At 39.9% G+C, this 6,078-nt stretch overlaps 1 pseudogene; it reads left to right on the top strand.

Moving 5' to 3' along the window:
• The first annotated feature begins 1,920 nt into the window (after positions 1–1,920).
• On the top strand, positions 1,921–5,589 carry LOC118985154 (nucleosome assembly protein 1-like 1; annotated as a pseudogene).
• The last annotated feature ends 489 nt before the right edge of the window (positions 5,590–6,078 follow it).

Below are 6,078 nucleotides of genomic sequence, written 5' to 3'. Positions count from 1 at the left end.
TTGATTCTGTTTCTCTGGAGAACCTTGGCTAATATGGTCCTATTCTCTTATCTTAAACTGTTACTAAACTCTTAATGTTGTTTAGCCTTTCTGCTCATTTTATCTTGCCTTTCCAACTCAGTTGTCACCTTCCTGAGGTCTGAGATTAGGAAGTCTTCAACACCTGTAGCCCTTTTGGGGCATTATCGGAGACATCACCGTGGAGGGCAGCAGGGCTACAACATATGGTTATGCAAATTATGCCCTGCACAAGCTCTGGACTAGGAGGGTGAGGGGGACAAAAGGTCAGCACCAGGTCCACGTGCCAAATGCAATCCTGGAAGGAACTATGCCCACCTGGAAGAAGGAACCCTGTCTCTAATTGTCAGAAACACTGAATGGACTAGTGGAGACCCAGAGCAGCAGCATTGCATGGAAAACCCAAGTAGGTGGTGTGAGATCGCCAAGTTGCTTGCTCTGCACATTGCTGGGCAGGACTCATTTAGCTCTACTGTACAGTGGCCAGAGCTAAGTCTCAGGAATTGCCATAAGGGTTCCACAAAATGCTCAAAAAGCAAGTGTTCCTTCAGTTGATTGGAATGAGGACAATACACATTATTCTGATGACCAAATTCTCATAATTTCAACATTTAAAAGTATATCAGTCAGGATCCTTAACTGCTAGCACCAGAAACCAACTCCAACAGATTAAGCGGGAAAGAATGTATTGAGTAACTCACAGATCATAGCAAAGAATGGAAAACCACACTCAGTAAACAGGTAGGACAGGTGTATGTCCACCACCAGGACAAGAACCAAAATGACACTTAGAACCAGCTGGGCAAAGACACTTCTGCCACAGCCATGGAACACCAGATGCCTCCCTTCCTCCAGCCATCCCTAGCACTTCGACTAGGATGAAGTGTTCTTCACTGTTTCTGCTTCTTTGCCCATGGATGCCAAATCTCAGGCATCCAATGCCATCTGATGGGATGAGCCCCAGGGAGACAGAGAAAAAGAGTACCCAGCCTCTTCAGCACCTCAGTGGGAGGTGAGCTCTACTTCTTACCTTGCCTCCTAAGATGAGGAAATCCTGAAACACAGGAATGGAATTCATATTTTGGAAGTCAAAAAATAAAAATGTTCTCTCCATGATTATACATCTTTGAGCATTAGTTGTGTACAAGAAACAATATAATATGTATGGAATAGAAAAACTGTGTTCATTTATTTCAACATCATTTAAACTCTTCAGTGGGAGAGCCTGATCTCAGCTCCCTAACTTCAGGAGAGAACACAACACATACCAGCATTTCGTAGAGAATGAACATGTCACAGGACTCAGGTAAAGTGTACTGAATCAGGGTAAGTTTGTACACAGGGATAAGTGAGTCTCAAACAGAAAAGCAAATTTCAGCCGAAGTCTCTTTAACTCTGACAGGTCCCGTGTTGCTAGAACCTTCATAAGCAAAAAATGTAATCATGAACACACATTGAGCAAACTGCTTCAAAAACACTCAGAAGTGTTTCCCTGTTGGTAAACCCTACAGGCTTCTTATGATGAAGCTAGCGAGCAGCTTCTATCACACAGAAAGAGCATGGGTTGTCATCGTTTTTACTTTAGAACCTGCACCAAAGTCCATAATGGTTTTTTAAATCTTAAAAATATATAAAACATTAAGTATATTTTCCTTCTTGAAGTTCAATCTCACAAATCTGGAAGAAATTATTGTGGTTCCTACCCACGTTGTAGATTGCTACCCACTAGACAGAAAGCCTCTATGAAGAATTGTTGACTGAATATGTAAATGAATAATATTTCAAAAATGATGCGTGGATAAAATGAAATAAGATGGGTGAAAATATTTGAAATTCTTAGGAAGAAAATGTGCTGACTAAATGGAAAGCAAGAGTATTAAAGGATAGTTTCCCAACTACGTGATGGATGGTAAAGAATATCATGAATCTGATAAATAACATTTTGTTTTTGTTTGAAAGGAGTCACACTAATATATATCTTGCTTTTATTTTCCCAAAACAGAAGATGATTCCTGCTGTCTAAGCCCTGGGTTTTTGCTCAGGCCGTGTTAAGGGCCTGGTGCTTGGAGGCCCTTACCATGGCCTGAGCAAACTGCTAAAAGGTGTTAAAATCCTTATCAGTGAAACCAACCCAGATGGAAGTGCTCCTCGGGGAACTTTCTCTCTCTCTCTCTCTCTCTCTCTCTCTCTCTCTCTCTCCCTCTTGTCACTGCTCCCTCTGCTCTGCTCCTGGTATCCCTAGCTCCTGCTACTTGTGACCTTTGTCCCATTCCCATGAGGCCTCCCTCTCAATCAGTACTCACAACCTTTAGCTACTAACTCTTGCTGTTTTTACCACTTGTGTGCGTTTTGATTTTCATCCTGAAAAGTCTTCGATACACAAAAGAGGTCATTTGGAGTAAAAGGCACCTGGCCTCATACCACCTATGCCACATAGTCCTAGGGCACTGCTCATGGACGTTACGCATTTGCCAGCCCAGTTAAATCAGTTCCTGCATGAAGGAGAACTGAACACCAATTCATCTGGAGCGATGTCTCAGAGCACTGCCCTGCCATGGAAAGAGGGATTCCAGAGACTGTGAACCCAGAGAAAAGCCCCCAAGTTCTGATAGACCAGAAACTTCTGGGCAATTCTAAAATAATGAGCCCTCTGCCCTGAAGACAGGGCAGAACAGAAGTCCCAAGAACCCTGTTTGTTTACTCAATAATTGGCCTACATTATGCTCACAGTATGGTCATTTACCCATGTGCTACAGGTCAATGACAGGTAAGAACAAAAACACAGAGCAAGCATTGAGAAAATTTTATAGTAATTTGACAGTCTGAAGAATTTAATAAGAAAAATTGACATTTGTATTTTGTATTTCTCTTTTCCTTAATGATTCATTTTTCTTGTATTTTATAAAAGTATGTGTCTAAAAAGAACTGGAATTTTTTTAAATGGTCCTTCAGCATTAACAGTTTGAGATGAACTATTTTAAAAGAACTAGAGAAGAAAATGAACCAATTGCAGTGAAACTTGAGAGTACTAAGATACATAATTCCTAATGATTTTTAGTTTAAGTAGAGATCAATTTAAATAGATCATAATAAACAGGTACACATGTTTGTGGGAAATGCATTGCCATTATTTGTGTACTCATTCCCTAGCAATACTACAAACATGGAACCTACCTTAGTCAAACACAGTACAGAGAAGTGGATTATTCTCCAAGTCTAAGGAAGATCTAATAAGAGGATAACAGCAATGGATGTCATTTGGAATTTACCATCAAAATGACACAAACATCTGCCCTTTCAAGCTAGCAGTTGAGAGCACAGTTGTTTACTTGGCCCTGAATGTTTCTTCATCATGGTTCCAAGGAAGCCGCGCTAATCCCTTGTGGCCTCTGGCTGGCTCTGAAATACCATGTTGGCTAATACTGAAGCACAAAAGGGCATCTCAAATCTTGCACCATTTCCCCCTCCCAACACCTGTTACCCAGTCATTTTCTAGGCAGGACAAAGGTGAGGTGGTCAATGTCAAGGACAAATAACACTACTGTCATCACCACAGCTGAAAAAGAAGTAGGAAGAGCTGTGCACCATTTTCTATAAGATGTCTTGGTCCTCCCCTGTAACAGTCTGCATTGAAGGGTTATATCCTGTGATTTGCAAACTTTCTCTGTGTGTTTTTTGCCAATTTTCCATTTCATGTTAACTTAAGAACAGTCCTCCTTGTCTCTAGGTATCATTAGAGAAATCAGTTCTATCCCATGTAACACATCCAAGAGTCATGAGCTTACAAATAGCAGTTACAAAATCAGATCACTTCACAGATATTTCTAGCATTGGGATACATTTCTCATCATCTTAAACCTGTTCGAGAAAATGGGTCCCTTATCAGCCCTTATACTAGTGCAAAAAAATTCCATCCCAGAAATGGGTTCAGAATTATGAGAACTTAATTGTTTTCTTGGACTCAGCAAGATTAAATAATCCTAATGAACATTATATAAGATTATATTAGATTTTTTTAGGTAATTCAAGGTAATGTTTTAGATAGTGTGATTTGAGGAAGGGAATACAGAGATGAGCAATTGCAAGATACATTCCCATCAGTTTACCCTAATATGAGATGTTATACCATTAAAATATTCCCTTTTATTTTAGTGTTTTCAGGCTGCCATAATGACATACCATAGACCAGGTGTCTTAAAAAAGATAATTTTGTGTATCACACTTCTACAGATTGGGAAGTAAAAGATCAAAGTACCAGCAAGGTGGTTTCATTCTGAGGCTTGTGTTCTTGGATTGTACACGACAGGCATCTCACTGTGTTCTCACATGCACAGGGTAAGGGTGGGGAGAACTGTCTAGTATCTCTTCTGATAAGGGCACTAATCTCAACATGAGGTACCCACCCTCATGATCTCATCTAACTCTAATTATTGTCCAAAGATCTCATCTCCAAAGACCATCACATTGGGAGTTAAGACTTTAATATATGAATTTGGGGAGGGGAGAGGAGATGCAAATATTCAGTCCACAACACCTTTGAATTAAAATACCACATCCGCCCTGGCTGGTGTAGCTCAGTGGATTGAGTGCGGGCCTGTGAACCATACGATCGCAGTTTGATTCCCAGTCAGGGCACATGTCTGGGTTGCAGGCCAGTTCCCAGTGGGGGACTCACGAAAGGCAACCATCCTTGTTTGGATCATAGTCCGGACCATAGTCCATAGTCCGGACTCCTTCTCTCCTTCCCTTCCCCTCTAAAGACAAATAAATAAATTATTTTAAAAAATAAAAATAAAATAAAATACCACATCCAGTCACTGATCTCACTGCCTGGTTCCCTGTGCTAGCCATTGATATTTGGAGTTCCTACAACTTGGAAGATGTCGATAACATGGAACAGTCTGAATCTGATCAAGATTTGGATGATGTTGAAGAAGTAAAAGAAGAAAAAACTGGTGAAGAGACAAAAATCAAAGCATGTCAGATGATGCAAAATCCTCAGATTCTCACAGCCCTCCGAGAGAACCCTGATGGTCTGACAGAAATGCCAATAGGAGGCACGGAACGCTCACCTAGGGTAGTTAAACAACGAGTGAATCCTCTCTAAAATGTTCAAGTTGAATGTGCACAGATAGAAGCCAAGTTTTATGAGGAAGTTCATGGTCTTGAAAGAAAGTACACTGTTCTCTATCAACCTTTATTTGATAAGTGATTCAAGATTATTAATGCAATTTATGAACCTACAGAAGAATGTGAATGGAAACCAGATGAGGAAAATGAAATTTTGGAGGCGCTGAAAGAAAAGACCAAGATTGAAGAAGAGAAAAGAGATTTTTTTTTAAAGGCCCAAAATGAATTCCTGAATTTTGGTTAACTGTTTTTGGGAATGTTGACTTGCTCAGTGATATGGTTCAGAAACATGATGAACCTATTCTGAAGCACTTGAAAGATATTAAAGTGAAGTTCTCAGATGCTGGCCAGCCTGTGGATTTTGTTTTAGAAATTCACTTTGAACCCAAAGAATATTTCACAAATGAAGTGTTGACAAAGACATACAAGATGAGTTCCTGAGAGTGGAGACCTGGATGATGCTGCTGAAGTCCTCCTTGCTGGAAACTTTGAAATTGGTCACTTTTTATGTGAGCATATAAGCCCAAGATCAGCATTATACTTTACTGGAGAAGCAACTGAAGATGATCATGATAATGATGATGGTGATGCTGATAATGATGAACGTGAAGAAGCAGATAAGGAAGGGGAAGAACAAGATGAGGAAAATGGTCCAGACTATGACCCGAACAAGGATCAAAATACAGCAAAGGGCAAGAAGCAGTGAAGCAAGATGGTCTAACTTCTGCTTCCTTAGAGAGGATGAATTTGCATCATTTGGCACACCCATTTCAAGTTTTTTGTTGTTCGCTCGTTTGCTTGCTTGTTTTTGTAGCCTAAATTTTTTTAAAGATATCATATCGATGGTATCTTTTTAAAAAAACATTAATTTTAATACCTATTTTTTATAGTTAATTTTGGAGGCAACACTTCTTTATTTGTTTTTCAGCT

Source organism: Sturnira hondurensis, unplaced genomic scaffold, assembly GCF_014824575.4.
Source record: "Sturnira hondurensis isolate 20B ecotype Veracruz unplaced genomic scaffold, ASM1482457v3 Scaffold0004136, whole genome shotgun sequence".
In the NCBI taxonomy this organism is placed as follows: domain Eukaryota; kingdom Metazoa; phylum Chordata; class Mammalia; order Chiroptera; family Phyllostomidae; genus Sturnira; species Sturnira hondurensis.
This window is presented reverse-complemented; position numbering and strand designations above follow the sequence as displayed.